Genomic DNA, 18,387 nt, shown 5'->3' with positions numbered 1-18,387 from the left:
CTTACGACGCGTGGTAATTTGCGATTCAGAAGCGGCTCCATCTTTCTCTAGCAACAACGAACTGATTCCTCCGGTGAACGGGACCCGACACGTGGCTCTGTCGCGCCGTCTTAATCGTCATTACTCCAACTTGCGCGGCAAGCTTAAGCAAGCAATTCCTCGACAACTCGAAGCCGCACAGCGGGCGCTATAGATGTCTACGACACGCCGAGTGCAGGGCGGCATTAATTTGGTGCACTCCGGCGCGGTCCGTGCTTTTCAATAATTCAAACGTCTCTGCACTTTGGCGTTGGCGTGGAAGGGGGTAGCGCCAGTCAGGTAATCAAGACGGAGGAGGTTCGGCCGAGTTTCAGGCAATACGGATTGGCTATGCAAGCGCGAGAGAAAAATGCTCCCCCATCCGAAGAGACAGGGGCCGAGATTACGTCCACATGTACCGGGCGGTATATCGACTTTATATGACCTTTTCCTTCGGTGATGTCAGCAGTGGTTTTTGCGGTTTGCCTAAACGTGCTTGGCGCTTCCAGCAAGCGAGATAAGAAATAAAACGGCCATTCTGCTTCAGGTGTCATAAATAATCGCGTTATCTAACTTCAAGTTAGATAGGCCGTTTTGGGTTAACTGGCCGCTGTTTTACGTTCTTTTTAAAAAAGCATTTCAAGAAATTGCCTGCCACAAATCTCACTGATAATGCATAATTACCCGCACACCAAAATGTGGGAAGGCTAGTAATGCAGAATAGAATAAACAGACGAAATTTGGGCTCCCCTTCCGTCCTTCTTTGTTTGCGCTAAGCGACCATAATTTTTTATGGTCTACTGAGCAAGGGAGTATAGCTTACCCGATATCTATTCTTCTCTTATTTCAAGAACATAGTCATTTGCCTGTCGCGAACCGTCGCTTATAGTTGCTCATAATATAATAGTAAAAAAAAAAACACTGTTTTCCTTTGTTTCTTTCTTTTTTATTAGAGGCCATTTTGAAATCAGCATAAATCAATTCCTAGCTATGGGAGTCTCGGCACCAGCCCTTTTATCCGAAACATTCTGCAGTGACAGCTGTGTTGGAGTTTTGGCTCGGCTTAGAAGTATTCTGTGCGTAGAACAGCGCATTTGTCGTGGCATTCTGCAGGGAGCATTTGATCTCCTTTTATTTATTTTTTTTTCGACCAGTGTCATATGTCAGTATTTCTAAAGTACAAAGACATGGTTTGACGCTAGTAAAGATCTCCATCTATGAGAACAGTGTCTACACACACATCTAAATAGCTGATAGTCTGGCGGCAGTTACTGCAATTGCAGGGCATTTGTCTGGCAGCACTTGGTTTATCACTGTGAGCAGAAAATGCAGTCATTTGCTGCGCCAAGCACTAACGAGGTAGAAAACCCGGATGTTGCTTCTCTTTTCTGTAAGTCCGTTACTCTCGTATGCGCTCGCATGCGCTGGAGCTCCCGTCAGACAGTACGCGCCTGCGAGGAAGCCAGGCTGGTGAGAAGAGCTAATGCGCAAGTCTTCACATGTAGCAGTGCTGACGTCAACGCCGAATAAAGCGCTCTTGAGCTTCAGTTCGTGTTCAACTCGTCCAACTCCCGCTCTCACGTGTAGGCAGCAACAGTACAGCCGTGATACCTACTCAGATTTCTGCTCGCAATAGGACGATGCATGTGTCATTTGGATGAAAAATTCTCTGCACGATTCAGCACATCGCAATTAAATGCCAAGAACCTCACCCAGACAGCGCCATAGGGTACGCCCACGTTCCTCAAGTGCTGAAGTTCAATGCTGATGGGGGCGTCAAGAGGTCAGTGGCCTGAGTTAAGCCAGAGATGTTTAGAAGGTTGGTGAAAAGAAAAAAAGAAGAAAAAAAAAGGCAGGAAAGAAATGGAGCCCGGGTCGCTACATGCATAGGTAATTTTGCAAATTAGAGATAGTGGTTTTAATGAAGAGAGAGAGAGAGAAATAGAAGAGAGGAAATGCAGGGAGTTAATGAAGAGAAAGACTATTAAGTAGAGATGGGCAAAATGCTATAGACAGAAATAGATGTACTAAAGCCTGATTAACTCAAGCTGGCTAGGTGAGAATTTGTCGCCGCACCGTTTGAAAGCGGATGTCATTAGAAATCTTAATTGCGTGCGAGTCAGTAGTGGGTGCGGCCCGATAAAGCCAAGTGTTGCACTTCGCATCTGCTTACTGGCGCTGCAAAAGCCGAAGCGCGGCTTGTAGCTACGAGCGAACGCATGAGATCGTGTTAAAAAGCATCGCACAGAACTCGCGCGTCCGTCGAAGCTTACCCCAGGGGTACGTCGAGTGAGATATTGGAGCCGAGGGGGTGTAGACAAGGTGTGAAGACATAACTGAACGGGTGTAATTGTTGAAATGCTGCGCAGCGTGGGAAAGAGATGAAGTTGTACAAGCCTTATCTGAGGTGCTTTATGAGTGCGAGTGAAAAGGTAGCTGCTTGGCGCAGTGATTGACTCGGGATTGTGATAAGCTTGTCGTATTTTATTCATTTATTATTATTTATTTTCGGGTGGTGGTGGGGGGGGGGGGGGGTGATGCAATTTTTTGCGCATCTAGCTAAACACAAGGGGTCAACTAATTGCCGTGCCAGTAATATTTGGTTTCTTGGCATAAATCTTGATGGCCATAAGTGTTGGTGACGTGCTACTGGAAGCGACCTTATCGTCGCCGCATAGGCTGCTCGCGGAGCGAGGACACACGGGATGAATTTCTCGCCATCGGCGTCTATCGATTGGCCGCAAACAAAAAGTTCATGAACGAGGCTGAATCTCCTATTCTGCTCGTCTCGAAAGCCTTGTTGATGCAACTTCTCCGGCTTAGTCTTACAACGGCAGTGCCGTTTTTCGCGGACTCAGTTATGGCCTCGTTCTCACTTTCATGCTTCGTTCCTAGGCTTCCGGTGCCCGAAACGGAGTGAATATACACTTGCAGTGGACATCCGAAGACGTGACCTGCAACGTCAGTGTATTACGGCTGCGTTCCAAGCACGCGATTTCAAAAGCAGAGGCGAAATCATTCGTATGGTAGCACTTGGATACTACGAAAATGAACCATCTCCAGCTCTGGAATGACAGCTCTGTCAACGTAAATGCGCATATGTGCGCTGCAGTATTTTGTAAACTTTCTGTTGTAGCCTATTGATCTGCCCGGCTCGATAGCCTCATTGTTTCAACGCCTGTCGAAGGTGCTTTCATAGGGACTTCTCTAAGTATGTTGATAAGATGATGTGCACACAGAGACGACATCTGCACTTTAGCAGTTATAAAGGAGCCTGCCCCTTGACTAATTTTATCAGCAGTTTCTGGAGCTTCTTTGAAGGTCAAGTATAGAAGGTTCATATATTAATCTTATTGGACTCAATCGCACGTCAACTACAGTATAGAAAATTAACAAAATGACGCTCTCGAACACGCTGCACTAGCGTACCTCCTGCCGAGATGATTGCACTGAACCTTTGTTGAATATGTATTGCACGCCGGGCTCTCAGACCACGCACCCTGTGATAGGGGGTCCAAAATGTGAGTCCGATAAAACTTCCTTGTTTTTGGGAACCATGTACCCTTTACCAATGATACACTGATTCCAAGGGTAGCAACAAGGTGTACCCGCTACACCCCCCAAACGCGACGGCGCGATAAAGCGGATAGATTACAAGAGGGATAATTCGCTTAAATTTTTGGTCGATTTTGGTGCCAACGTGCTGAACACCCAAGATGTCACTTTTGTGCAACAAGTAAGAACTTGGTCATAATTCGCTCTAGCGCGTTTTACAGCATAAGCACTTATGGGCTCATTCCAATAGCGATGTCGGTTGGCGATGTTGTCCGCCGCTGCCACCGCTGGTGTCCGTCGCTGCTATCACCAGGCTCCTATCCACTATGGGGGATTAGCCAAGTGGTTGGATTGCCTTGAGAAAGAAATAGAAGATTTGGAGATGTAAAAAACATGCTAGAATGAATAACATGTATGGCACACCTGATTAAATCAAGCAGGCTAGGTGACTGTTCGTCACAGCCCCGTTTCAAAGGGATGCCACTAAATCATCATCATCAACAACAGCAGCATTGTATCGTGCCATGGGTCAAGGGCTGTGACATGTGGGATGCGTATAGTCTCAATACCTGTGTTTACTTGTCGGTGCACTTTATGGCGCTTCCCCGCAAGGTACGAACCGCTGCTGAAGAAGCGAATCGTAGAGCTATGCGCGCGGCTGCAACGAGGCAACGTCGGGCTCAGCAGACCACTGTGCAGAGAGAAGCACAAGCCGTAGCTCGCCGTCGACGCCGCGCGGGCAGTTCAGATCGTTCGCGTGAAAACGACGCAAGGTGACTTCGCCGTGACGACTCTCTAGTGCGTGCTACCGAAAATTGAGCTGCTATGGAGCCGTCCTCCAGCTTACGCTGTGACGGTGCTGGGTGTGCCGCGAAGGTCTGTGACTTTTTTCCATCTGTATACTGCGTATGGCGTCCGACTACAAATAGTGTCAGCGTCGCGAGTAACATCTGTAGCGAGAACACTTGCACCTCAAGCGGTGACAAGGAAATTGTAAGCCTCTGGCACATGCTTGACTAGTAAACGACTTGACTAGTAATTGATACGCTTTACACGCTCACACAGCTATTAGCTGTAAAGCGAATACTATTGTTTTCTGTCGAACCAATGCTGTCGCCAGCATAACAATTAATTATCAAGACGTTTCGAGCTATATTGTAGTAGTTTAAGCATCCCGTCGATGCATTCCGTAATCAATAGCCATTTTTAGTGAGTGATCCGCCGTTTTGACGCTCAAACTAACTCACTACAAGCTGTTTAAATTATTTTCAATTTTTATCTTGGAATATTAATGTTGCAAATGGGAAAGCATTTTTAAGTATTATTCTTTTCACACTTTTTTCGAATAGTTCTTTCTCTCCGCCAAGGCTAAGCATCCGGTATATGACCTCACAACCGGCTAGCGACAACAAGTCCGGTGCCGACCACCCGATCTTGAGAAATACAGACATCTTTCCTTCCGCAAGCTAAGGCACAGTGAACTGGATTTCGCGATCCCTCCCATGTAATCCACGTAAACAAATTTTGTGTGGATTATGGCAGTTCTACATCTGTCTTGTGACCTGTCATTGTTATACGTAGATTGTATACTTTGCTCGAAACCACTGGAACCCAAGAAGAATTCTCAAAACCTCCCGTTCTAATTTTTTTTCCTAGCGACTAAGCGAATTCTCTACTGTTCTTAAGAATTTATCGTAACGTGCACATTGTTATCCAGATTCAAGCGTAATCAATTTTTGGCGTTCGTAGCCTTTTGTTGTCACGGTTCCTATTCTTAGCTGTTGCGGTCGCGAGAGGGTCAGTATGCCAAAAAGCCCGTGTCGTTAAGGTGCGCATTAATGAATCTCATGTGGCCAATAACATATCATATGGTCCCTGTTACTGTCGCTTTGAATCTGTGGCATGTAAGATCTAATCAATAGTTTTCATTCGCTCGAATTTAAATATGGGTTCTTGTGGGTTGAGACGTGATGGCTTACCACGGTGATGAACCTGCTGCGCAGAGACCAAAGGCCACTCGGCTCCACAGCTACTCGAGTACGAGGGCCGGGTGCGGGTGCGCGAAGGAACGCTGGCCAAGATCCCGTGCGCCGCCACCGGGAACCCGCCACCCAACTACCGATGGTACAAGCTCACAGGCTCCCAGATTCACCCGGTCGTCCTCAGTCACAAGGTGAGCAGGGCACGCGGAAAATAAAGTTGTAAGGGTTTCGAGAAACGCTAGATATTTTGACTTCATGCTTTCTTACTGGTGATATACGTCTCCCGTTTCTATGCGTCATAATAAGAACGTAATATTTAACTAAATAAAAGAGGAACGTGAATGCTTAATTTAATTACGCCAAACGCGCAGTTCTCCGCAATAAAACTAAATACCGTTATAGCATGCAAATGCTTCTTCTAGAGAAACGCCAGCGGAATTTCTTCAAAGAAGTTATCTTCGTGATAAACTTACATCACTATGTTAATGTGGCATATGGTTGTTCTGTTCTTTGTTGCTAGCACTGTTTTGGGACTAATGTTTATGCGTTTAATCATGTCTTGTCTTTGTCTGTGTGCGTGTTGGCGCTTTTTCCACGGAACTTTGTTCGAGCATTCAACAACTCGGCAATGTAATATTCAACAACATGGCAATGTAATATCGCCAAGAAAGTATTGCTGAGAGTCATCGCTCTAGAGTATATAGTTAGAGGCGGGGGAATCACTTTTGAGCCCAGGCAGAAATGTAAATGAGCCGCTTGTTTCTCTCAACGTAACTATCTTTTTCGCCACGTTGCGTATTCATGCCAAGCATGTCTGGCTCTCGTTTTAGCCGTTAGCTGCGGCAAGTGCGCAGTATATTCTCTCTAAGCTGAAATAATGGAACCTATAGACAAAAATGTCGATTTTCATAAGCTGCCCACCCCGTGCATTGACCGTGTTTCGTCTGTCACTATAAAATTATAACATACATAACACACGCATTGCATTTCTATTACGTCCCACGGCCACAGACACATAAGTGCAAGAAGCTGTTTTGTTTTTGTTTGGCTTTTTTATGTTTGAGCGAGGCCTTTCCGAACTACCATATTAAGGCACAGTACTCCCAATCAAAATTCCAGACCTCATGGTGAAATCTGACGCTGGACGCAGACGGGGGGAAACTTTCCCAACATCAGTTGGCGAAACCTCCAGCCTCCCAAAATAAAAATAAAGGATTTTTCGGCGCTGTCTCAAATCTCGGTCGCGCTTAACCGCCATAGCCAGGTCTTGTTTCGCAACGGATAAGAAAACTTTGAATCTCTTGTGTAATCGAAACGACGACCGGGATCCAGCTGTGTTACCGGGACGACAGCGAAGAATATCTGTTGGCGAACTTACTGCAGACAAATTGCAGGTGGTTCTCTGCCGTCAGCTTTTTGATAACAATGCATCGGCCACAGGAGTACTCTCTCCCGAAAAGCAGGCGCGACCAGCGGTCGCAGAAAAAGGGCAGAACTGCCGCAACTCTCCGCCGCCGAAGTGTCTTCTCGGGTTTTTCGAGAATGAGGCGAGGAGAGTCAGCGGAGAAGACACTCTGCTAGAAGCGGAGCTGTGTGTGCCGCAGTTTAATTAAGCGTTGATTAGGAGCGTCCTCATAGGGGCGGGCCCCCGCAAGCGCTGCTGGGTCGTGGGCCGCTGCGCAGCCCAGGCAGGCGCAGCGCCAATCCGCGCGACACCGGAGCGTCTCTCCTTAATAACGCGGCAGCGCGCGACTCGCGCGGATAACGAGCAACGCCGCAGTACGCGGACACCGCGGACTGCTCGGCTGCCCAAATGACACGCTCTCTGCGAGACACCAGGAAAGCTCGCTCGCCTCGAAGTGCGCCGTGAAGGAAGTCTCCTCCATTGCGGGCGCTGAGTGGGCGCGAGCGTGCTTACCGGTTTCGCTGGGTGCTATCGTTGTCATGACAGCCAGCTGGGCTGTGTAAACGTTTCTTCAGTCCTGGCTAGTGCCGCTTAAGCCAGCTTTTGGGCGGAGATTATCAGCGTCGATGGCGGGTACTCAAAGACGCCTCTGGATTCCGCCACACTGTTGGGAGAGTGCTGGGGCTTGTGCCTTCCTCCCTTTTGCGTGCGTGTTTGCTAGCAGTGTTCCATTCGGAAACAGAGAGAGCACTTTTTTTTTTCGTGGAGTAACCGGCACATAAAAGAGTTCAGAACAACCACTTTTAGGAGGGCCATGGGAGTTGGATAAAAGGGTACGATATAAGAAGGCAATCTAGTTTACCGCCCATCGCGTCTCTTCTCTGGCAGTCATTTGTAAAACTGCTATGTAAACAAGTTTGTGCGATCCAGGATAAACCTCTCATCTGATTAAGATGGTGCAGTAAATTGAAAGAATCTGACCTTAGATAACGCACATTTCAAGCGGATAATTGCAGGACGCGAAACATTCGTTCCTGCATCTAGAAAAAAAATGTATACGGTGAAGTGGAGAATTAGGAATTTAAAACAATTCTCAGTGCCTCCTTTTGACGGGGCTCTATTTGTTAATAATCCGGGGCCTGATTCACAAAGCGTTTCGTTCGGAAGAGCTGTTTGCCATTGGCTATCCGTCTCCACTAATAATACGTCACTATTGGTTGGCATTACGCAATATCACATTATTTTTCCAAGGAACGTCTCGCTGCTCATACGTCGTCAGGTATAACTTAATGTGATGCAAACTTGAACGTGTTTTTTTTTTATTATTCAGTTCTAAGGCGACTTTTGAATCGCATTAGTTTATTCGGTAAATTAAATTGCGTTTTGCGATTTTCAAATCATTGGCGCTCTCTACTTTTCCAGCCTTCTTTTTATTCTGATACGCACTATCAACACCTGAGGTGCATAAAAAAATAGACGACGTTTATTTATAATAGAATGTAGAGAGGAGAGCCTCAGGCAGATTACTTTCGCTATATTCTGTACGTTGGGGAGAACAGCAGGGAAAGAGAATGATAGGTACTGTATGTAACAATGCCAACTGAAACTAAAGGCATGAGTACACACAGTTACCAAGGGGTTGTTGGCATACTTTAGTCCAAGCATAAAATGACCTGTAAAGTACGTTTAGAAATCAGCAAAGCACTGATGGCAGTTTTTCAGACTTAAGTTTGTTGCGAAGACCAGCTATTTGTATATAGAAGAAGGTCAAGGCTGTCACTCATGCGCATTCTTACAGCAGACGTGGCGTATATACGGTGCATTGCCTGGTATCTGGCGCAAGCAGCTGTCTAGAGATTCCGTGCGTCGTAAAACGTGCGCACGCCGTCGCATAAATGCTACTATCAGTCTTAATTAATGAAAATGACAGTTGTCCGGTTGTGTCCAGTGCTCTGCTGTCGCGATGCACATAACTTCTCGGAAAATGTTGCAGGCGTCTGGCCTGGAGAATAGGACGATAATTTTGGCTGCATCTTTTTAAGGGTGTTCTAGCCTTAAATAGTTCGTTATTTACCAGAAGTAAATGAAACTCAGCACCGTAATGAGCCACGGAATTGTAACATTTCTTCGTCAAAAATTGCATTTGTAGGGCTTGTTTTCAAATCAGAAAATGTAGAGCACTTTAGACTTAAGAAGACTCCTGGGGCCGACCCCACAAAGTTTTTCTTTCGTAAGTACTTTCTGCCATTGGCCAACCGCCTTCGGTAATAATATGTCCAGCATAAGGAGTGGCTGAAATTTTCTTTTATGAACAATTTTAGCGTAAGAATGTTTTGTGAATTCGGGCCTTGATTTATAAGTAGGCTGACCTGTCAAATATCAAGGAATTCGGACTAATTCAGCAGGCGTTAACACCTTGTGACCCAAGGGGTATCTTTAGACAATGTGCTAAAATAAGAATGGCAGTAGCCGAATGACGTTAGAACGCCGCTGACGTACACGTCGGTGAATTTGTCCACTTTTTTAATATACATATCCAAGAATGAGTTGTTTCGGACATGAAGTCGGTGGCACCAATTTCTTGAAGATTCGGGGGGTAGAGTCCCACCAAAGGTCTGAAGGTTATCAACGGAGGCCGGTTTTGTGATAGCAAGGCTAATGGAAGATGCTAGATCTTTGTAACCAAGCTTGCTAAGACCTCGAAACTATGGAAGTCCAATAGCATAAGCTCAATACCATTAAAGTTCTTATAGCATTTTTACCAGACAGCTGATTTTCCATCTCTCCAGTGTTCAGGAGCCGCGCAGTGAGACAGGAACACCTTCAGTTGTCGACATTATGACTGCAAAGAGACAAATAAGCTATGTCATCAAAGTCAGGTGAACAATGAAGGCTTCGAATCAGTAAGCCTTTTTCAGAACATACTGAACACGTTCGGGTGTGGTAGGTTGTGAGAACACGGTTCTATCATTTCAGCTGACCGAGCTATTTGCAAGGAATGTGCACTGCTTGGCACTGCCAATTCTCTGGATAAACATATACTGAGCCTCAGCACCTGCCGTCTTAGCGTCAGACCGACTGAACAGTCAACGAGCGTCCGCCTACGGGGTGTTTAAAAACTCACTGCCTATTTGACTTCACTGGAGACACTGTGGTTCCAACTTAATAGCCAGATAAATTAGATACCGGAGGTTGCCATTGCGCCATGGTGTATAAGAGCCTCCCTAACACGTGCTTACCGCTCCTTGCTTCGAGCTCTCTCGCTTCCAGTCCGTCTACGCGAGCAAAAAGTCGTGACTATAACCAAACAAATATTTGTACCACCAAAAGGAGGACCTCGTTCAAGTGGAGCGGCTGCTACCGCTTGTTATGTCTATCCCATCAGCCAGGATTGTTTTCGAGAGCCTAGGTAATGAAAATTCGAAAAGCTCAGTACGCTTTCCTGGCAAGTCATCGTGCCCCCTATACATTTTGCTGAGATGGAGCGCGTCATCTTCTTGGCATCATCACCGCCGCAACAGCTGCGCAAAAACCGATGCGGTGCTTCTGTTTCTGGGCTTCGGTCATTCGCCACAGTATCACCTAAACCTCCGTGTTCATAGTCTTCTATAGTCAACGTCCGACGTCATTCCAGTACAGGTTTCCTTCCCGCGTGCCAAAATTGAAGCAACTTGAGCCGGTATTAACAACGAAGTTCTTAAGTGAGAATTTGCGTAAGAGCAGATGGTATCCAACCGTGATGTTGGACAAATTATTAGCGCAGGCGGCCACCCATTGGGAAAAAGCACTCACGACCGAAAATCTTCGTAAGCTCGGTCCCAGGATACTGTGAACTTCTTTACGCCCGTTAGCGCCCGCAGGGCAGCTCCGGAGCTCAAATAACGGGCTAGACTCTCATTCAGAGCTTTCAACCATGTGTCTGGGCTACATGTGCATGAGCCTACATGAGCCACGCGCTAGTAACTGCCAATTCAAAGTAATAAAGTAAGCTGTTTTGTTGCTCCGAGGCGCAGACGACCGAGATTGCTCGTTGGTTACATCCATTTTAAGGGATTGACTAACTTCTTTGTCATGTCCTGAGAAGCTTACACTTCAGGTGTTGCCATGCACAATTGTGCAGTCACTGTCTGAGACTTTCTCAGCCACTGCAGAGCCATCAGACGTGTCGGGACGCTTACACCCCGCGATGCCACTGTCCCGTTTGAATTGGGTTATATGCGATGGATTGTACTTGTCAGTATGTAGCGGAGGCTCTCCGTCCCCAACTCCGCCAGAGGACGTCTTTGTCTAAGGCTCTAGGTAGTAATAAAAAAAGAGAACTTTGAAGAATCGGTGAACAAAAGATGTCGTTGTTGCTAGGCCCCAAGAATAGCCCACACCACAATGGTGGGTGGGCCAAGTTTCGGGGGGCTGAGAGAAACGCCGTATAGAATAATAAGTACAGAAGAGAAACGAAAAGGGTGGAAAATGTTCAAAGGAAAAGCAAAGAATAGCTTTTCGCATCCTTCTTCATCCAGGTGAAAAAAAAAATGTAGGCTATAATACTACATAGTGCTTGACACAGATTGTATTTGGTTCGTTCTTTTCTTGATGCAGATGTAAAAGCGCTGCAATAATTAAAATAAACGAATATTTGCATTTTTTAACCTCGGCAGCATAATTTATGGTTCGTTTCTGCTCCCAGTATTGCTGTCAAAGAGATGCAAGCGTCGACGTGTCTGCACACTTTCTCACTGCTGGCGATCCACCGGCATCTTTACGCTGCGCAGGTTCAAGAGGTTGATGGAACTTTGGTGTTCCGGCGAGCGAGCCTCCACGACAGCGGCAAGTACGTGTGCATTGCAAACAACTCCCTCGGCCAAGACCGGGCCGACCGGGAGCTCATTGTCACAGGTGAGTTCAGTTTAGCTCGCAGTCACCTTGACTGCCTGGATTCGAACAAAATGCAGTAGCCGTGTATGTAAACATGTGAATGATACTCGAAAAAAGTACTTAGCTCTAACTAGTTGGTGCCAGGTAGGACGATGAAAATGTGCTTTACTAAGTAGCGAAGAAGCTACTTTTTAAGTTTAATATTACTAAGGGTGCCCCAAAATAAGCCAAATCCGAAGCAAGGGAAGAACACATTATTGAACCCATTTTGTTTAGAGACACAGTGAACTCAGCGTGTTAAATTGCTGCCATCTCCCAGCCCTTCGTTGAGCATCTGACGCCAGAAGAACGACGTTTCGCACATTAATATCGCCTTACCGCTCATATGTTCTTCACTTGCTTTGGGTTCGGTTTATGCTGGGCTAAGTTTTTCTTTATTCCTTCTATAGTCTGCACCACAGATCTCTTTGGACTTCATCGAACACAACGAATTATACATGTAGTACGTATATCTTGCATGCATCACACGTTTTATGCCGCAGGCCAAGCTTTCGAATGAAAAAAAAAAACTACATTTCTCGTGCAAAGGAGCTTTCTTTCTGGTGGCCTCCGTACATGGACGTAGTTGCAACAGATGGTGAGCATCTGCTGCCGATACGGAGGCCGAAAACTTCGGACAGCTTGCATTTTCTCCAGGTGCTTGACCGCAGGCCGATGAGGTGAAGAACGGAAGGTTTGCTCCAGCCCGAAGTCTTCGCAGGAGTGTGATTACGGGCACTAGTAAAAATCGACTGATGAATGTATTCCGGAGACACTAAGTCACTAGACTATATAATATACAGTAACTGTAGTGAAGTAGAAAATGGTCCCATAACATATTTCGACAAAGTGGAACTCCTCAGTTACGAGCGGTACGTCCTAGGAAGGCATGTTTAGGGTGAGCGTCAGAGCCTCCGCATTGCGTTTAGACGTATAGCCTCGACGAAGATGGGAACAGATATGAGTCGCGCTGAAAGACACCTAGCACTCATCACGACACTTGGTGTTGCATCTTCTCGGCCATTAACGGCGCCATAACGTATCATCTGGGCTTGATCATAAGCTCTAGCATTAGAACCGACCACGGCACGCTGCGTCATTGATTGCATCAGCATAATTGCTGCGTTGCGAAAGAAATGAGACAAAATCGAGGATTAAGGTAGCACCCGAGGCTTGTCATACAGTTTTGGCTTGTCTCTAGCAGACGGACAAACCTAAATGTCCTCTGCAACAGCGCTCGCCGACTCAGTTTTTTCTTCGGTTTTTCTTTTCCCTCACATTACTTATTTATTTGCTGCATTGCAAAGCGCGCTCGATCAGGCGCAATGCCGGAGGTGTTCTTGCTGCGCATTTGGCCCGTCAAGCATGACCATTTTTGTCTTTGTAATTTTTTGCCGATTCCTGTGAAGGAGCTCTGATCTCTCGTACGAACATTCAATGGCATGCTTAGGCACATACCGGCACATACGAAATGACAAGGAAGCACGAGAAATTGAAACGCCGGAAAGGACAGACATATCTGTTGCAGTAGAGGCACCATAAATGCCACGCATGCAGAACGCTTTTGAGAAACCTAGAGCGAATCAAACAGCACGCTTTCTTGTATTGATTTATTCGTCAGTTAATCTTGCGGCCTTCACAATGCTGCATATAAAAATAAGAGTTATCTTATTTTATTTAGATTTATTTGTCAACGTTCTGTCTTCCAACGTATTTACTAATGTTGCCAATGCACTGGCTGCGAACATATTGTTCAGAGTCATTGATCGCATAGCAGTCTGTTATCGCTCATAGACGTAACGTGTTTTCTTTTCACCGCGCGCCACAGCTCAACGTGTGCGCAGAGACTTGTTTATCTGGCGCGCATACGCAGGTAGATCGTTTCCAATGCCAGACACTGCACTAGCCATGTTTTTTCAGCGCCGTCCAGACGAGCCTCACCCGGTGAACCGATCCCCGTCTGAGCCCCGCGGTATACGCACGGGCGTGCTTTTCATCCCCGGTGTCTGCGTTCCCACGCGGCTGGTTCAACTGCAGCAAATAAGAAAAGCAATGGCGTCCACAAAAACGCCCCAGACAACAAGATTTGCGCAGGTGTAAACATTTCCTCGTCGGATTAGTGCTAAGTGGAGCCTCGTGCCGACCGCATCGCCCTGCTCTCTCGCGTCTGCGAGCTGTGGTGGTTCAATAACGACAATCCTGCCGGCCGTCGGGTCCTCGGTGCCTTTTCCTCGGGTCTCGCCGGCACATGGAGCGAGACGCTAGACGGGTCGCGGCTCAGCCGGCAATCCTCGATTGTGTCGCCGGGAATACACTTCTTCGTGGCAACCGTCAGAAGCGCCGGCATAAGCGGCAAGAGCTTGCAAGAGCTGAGAAGAGGGGGTGAAGAACCAAGAAGAAGTGATGGGGAAGGAATCACAAAATAAGCAGCGCGAAACCGGTGCAAAATGAAACCCGGAGAAAAAGAAAGCGAATAAAACGGGCGCGGAAGCAATTTTCGTTAAGCGTCCCGAGTAGGTCGGCTTATGGGCTCCAGGAAATCATGCTTGAGCCGAGAGCCAATCTTGTTGAAATCACTTTGGCCAGGCTGGTTTTCTTGGGGCTAGGATGACGGTGAGGGTTCGACGGGAGTGGCTGCACGCCTGAGGACGTTCCTGTTCCCAGAGGGTTTGGTAAGCCGCTCTACAGCGTTGGCCTTGCGCCTGGCGAGAGGATTAGCTGCCTGCCTCGCTGAGGACTTCCGTCTTCGCGTCAGGTGCGCTGCCAGATGTATTACGAAGGCCGTCGATACTGGAAGTGGCGCTACTGCCTCACTTCTTGGGAAACATATACGCGCACTAGCTGGCACGAACTGTCGTCATCGGGTCGTCCTTATATCAACAGCAACGCGACGAGAGAGAATTCGCTGTACCGGAGATTCTACCGAAATGGTTCCCCGTGTAGAACTTGGAGAGGGCAGCGCGACCGCCCTTCGCAGTTTCTGGGACTTCCTTTTCTGGCTTCGAGAGCTCCCACTCTAGGTCATTGAAGATCAACAATATTGCAAATCGCTTTTCGTGCTGCTCATTTTTTTTTTCTTTTACTGTACGTCATGAGCTTAGCGGTGCAGTTTCTTCTCGCTTTCATTTTCTTGGCGTCTTCACTTCAGTAGCGTTTTGTTTTCCATTTCATATTTAAGTTTAGTAACTTTTCAATTGCTACCTCGTATCAGTCATCCCTTTGCGGCCATTTATTCGGAATATCCCAAATGGACTTGCACAGATCAGGTTTCACTCGACATCTGCGCGCGACGACAAGCAGATTTAAAAAAACATATTGCATCTTCGGATTTTAACTAGAGCTTTCAAGAAAGAAACTCTGTGTGACTATTTATTATCACAGTAAAATGAGATATGAAGCAAATTCTCTCTTAGAACTTGGTTTCCGGGGAACAAATTCACAACTATCTAATACCAGAGTCAAAGTAGGATAGCGCAGAAGCCACGGTCCTCGTTAGAACTTTCAGATATTCTGGAGGTAATTTGAGTTTGAAGAACACAGCACGACATTCCAAACCTTCGCCAGACGTAACAGTTTCTTTGCAGGTTTTGCAGAAACTTGGGTGGAGACCAACACGCAGCAATTTTTAAAAATTCCGCCTGTATATCACCAGCAGGAGACTGCAAGTAAAGGCAGGGCTAAGATGCGGGAGCCAAGTGGCGCACGGGGCGCAAGGGAGTTAAAGAAATTTAAGTTGCACAACGGTGAGCGGTTGTTTTCTAGAGATATTGCTTAGGTGCACCGTGAAACCACAGAAGTATTGACACATGGCAGAGAAGCAGCCTTTGGTAGACTGTTTTTTCCTTCAAACATTTCTGATTCAATTTGATGCCAGCTACGACAAAAGCTAGATCACAGACGTCGACGACAAGGTGGTAGGAGACGAAACCATAAAATATGTCTGCGTTAATAGTTGTACTATTTACTATTAAATCAGCTGGAAGATACAGTAATATCATGTTATTTCCACAACGAATCTTGGGTACGTCCCAAATATTAGAGACTACGACGACCAGGACGAGAACAACAACAACAAGAACGAGAACGCCCAGCACGAGTCATGAAAGGAACATCAATAGAAAAACATGAATGGCGCAGGAGTCAACGGGTGCACGAGGCTTGCGGGGAAGGCAGAGAAAGATGTGCAAAGACACAGTACGTGGTTGTCTTTTCGTTGCTTTTTTTTTCTTTTGTTTTTATTGTTCCGTGCAGCCATGCACACTGCTGAAACAGTATGGTAATTTGCCCTTCATGATTTATGACGCATATGGTTTGCATCAAGCGATATAAACTCGCGGAAATCGTCAGCACGGTACCTTTCGGCAGTAGCAAAAGCAGTTTCGTTACGCAACTGCTTGCCGATTCGGTGGACATAATGATCACGTGTTCACCATGGGAATTGTCAACATGAAAGCCGTTAACTACGTTGTCTTACTTTAGCGACCACAGACCAATATTATAGGCAATCACGTAAGGATCCGAAGCCACGGACACGTCGTAATCTGAAATAAAGGGACCTGCACATTGTATATACATACGATGTGTTGTGTTTCAATGCACCGTTCTCCAAAACTAAGAAAGCATGTAAAGACATCAAGAATCTGTTCGACCCGACTTTTCTTCAGCGCTCCTCGTAATCAGATCGTGGTTATGGCACGTAAAGCCACCGAGACATTTTTAAGGCACAGCGTAAATTAAAGACCCCCCCCCCGGTGGTCGTCGTTGTCGTCTTCAAGCCAGCTCTTGGCTGTGTGTCATGTATTTTAAGGACAACATCAATCTCAACGCAGACAAAAACTGTAACATGTCAATGTTGACACGACCATGCTTACCGGCGTTTCTTCCGCCACGGCAGTCATGGGATAGTTTCGAAATTTGCGTGATGTCTACACTTGAGTCACCGCGGCTCTGATACTTGATCATGCTAGCTGAGTCGAGAATCCTTCCGGAATCCTTCCCGCGCTCGTCCACGTGATTGAATTATTAATTGGCAGCTTCTCATTAGTCTCCTCGATCGGTGGTGCATGACAAACCACAAAAGAATTGAAGAAATAAAAAAATAAAAATAACTATCTACGAGACGCATTCGCTCAGCGGCAGGACAGCATTGACGCTTGGTTGTTTTCGCGGTACGTTTCCTGCAGCCAGCGGCACGCCGCGCCCGCTTTTCCCGTTAGTATGACGCAAACTTAGGCGGAACTAATTGGGTCCCCTGAGTAGCCCTCTTCTATTTTCACCACGTCCTGATCGCATTTCCTTCAAGGAAATAATGCTAACATTTAGCCTTGTGAACAGCTTCCTGCATAAATAAGAGAGTGAAGTCCTGCGAAGCGTGCTCTTCCTCAATGCTGCACTTGTGTGGAGGAGAAGTCAGACACAAACGAGCAAGTGGATACGTTTCCAGGGAAGGCGCAAGTTTTTTTACTTGAAATGCCTTCACGTAACCGCTGCATTGTCAAGAACCTTACAAATTACAGCACTGCATGATGCAGCAAGAGGACACAAAAGCATTAGAGTTCATCCTTCCTTCTGCTGAAGCTCGCCCTTCTGCTGCGTTATTTCGCTCACTGGGGAAACGGGACATTAAAAAGGGGCAAGAAGTGCGTACAGTCGGATGTGTGAGGAGTGGAGACTCGTTTTTAAGCAGCACCACTTGCGACTTATTTCAGAGTCGACCGGAGATGCTGTGGCAGGCGAGACGTTGCTTCTGATTTTTGTATCTTTATTTCGCCTCTTCGTTCCTGCTTAAGACAGTAGTTAAGGTGAGAACATAGCCATGCTCGTTACAACAGCTTCAGGCGTGGTAACGGAGTCTTTACATTACAGACATTTGCTTGGCGCTTCTTACGGCCTCTCCAGCGAAGATGGCGACGTCGATGCCAGCTCGTTATGAGACGGCGCTCTGGTCCGATCTCCGTGCTCAGCTCCCAACGAAGCCACTGCGGCCCCTGGTCATCCGTGAATGGCGGGTGAAGAGCCAGTTACGGACGCGCAGGCGCTTCCTGTTCTTCACATGCAGACTCGAATGAACGAACGTGAATGCAGAATGAAAAGTATTAAGACATTTGCATGTTACCCGGTGATCCGAAGATCGCCCGCACTTTTCTGACCATCCTTTCCTTCCTGCCTCATTTTATGAAAAAAAAAACTCTTTAGGAATTCTATGGACACCTAAGCTATATAACCGGTCGACAATTTTGTGCGGAATCATTTGGGCAACTCGGATAACAGCAAATAAAAATTATAATCTAAGCTTCCACTTCCTTGCTTATCCTTCGCCCATCACATTCTAAGTTTCATTCATCTTCATCCTCTATGCAAAGTAAGGACAGACTGGCCCAGCGAATAAGCATGCCTGCCTACACCTCAAAGAGTTCAGAGCTCTTTAAAACATATGTCAAGATAATGTATACAACAACCATCACTTACAATATGGATAAAGAGAACTTACAAAGGAAGCGTGGTGCAATCATATCC

The 18,387-nt window shown here is 46.6% G+C and overlaps 1 pseudogene; it reads left to right on the top strand.

The window, feature by feature from the left end:
* The window catches only part of LOC119430888 (Down syndrome cell adhesion molecule-like protein Dscam2), a 552,287-nt pseudogene that overhangs the window by 364,267 nt on the left and 169,633 nt on the right, over positions 1 to 18,387 (top strand).

Source organism: Dermacentor silvarum, chromosome 1 (genome assembly GCF_013339745.2).
Source record: "Dermacentor silvarum isolate Dsil-2018 chromosome 1, BIME_Dsil_1.4, whole genome shotgun sequence".
NCBI classification, from domain to species: domain Eukaryota; kingdom Metazoa; phylum Arthropoda; class Arachnida; order Ixodida; family Ixodidae; genus Dermacentor; species Dermacentor silvarum.
Note: the sequence above shows the minus strand (reverse complement) of the source record. Positions and strands in the feature narration are given on the sequence as shown.